This window comes from Pteropus vampyrus, unplaced genomic scaffold, assembly GCF_000151845.1.
Source record: "Pteropus vampyrus isolate Shadow unplaced genomic scaffold, Pvam_2.0 Scaffold734, whole genome shotgun sequence".
Taxonomy (NCBI): domain Eukaryota; kingdom Metazoa; phylum Chordata; class Mammalia; order Chiroptera; family Pteropodidae; genus Pteropus; species Pteropus vampyrus.
The window spans coordinates 355,474-355,862 of NW_011889515.1; positions in this window are offsets into that span (position 1 = coordinate 355,474).

Here is a 389-nt window from a genome sequence, read left to right on the forward strand (position 1 = left end):
CAGGACTATCTAGACATGAGTCCTCTGGAACAGGCTTCAATAAGATGGAATTTGATTTAGTTTGAGTCACAGTGAAAGTGCCGTCTGGTGATGGTGGTGAAACAGATTTGTTTGGATGTGAGGACAAGAAAATGAGTCAGTGGGATTCGTAGTCTGTGATAAACCTGATAAGGACTTGATATCTTGGGAAAGGGTTGACTCAAGGGAGAAGATGGTATTCAGAGATGAAGTAGCCTCTGTATGGACAACAGGATCCACTCTCCGAGTGTCACGTGGTGGGAGAGGGGCAATAGCAAGGGGTTGGGGTGGGGAATTGTCCACTGGGATTTTGGGCTTCAAAGCAGGAAAAAGTTCTGGTGGCAGGGAGTGACCGGGTGGTGAAGGTGAAA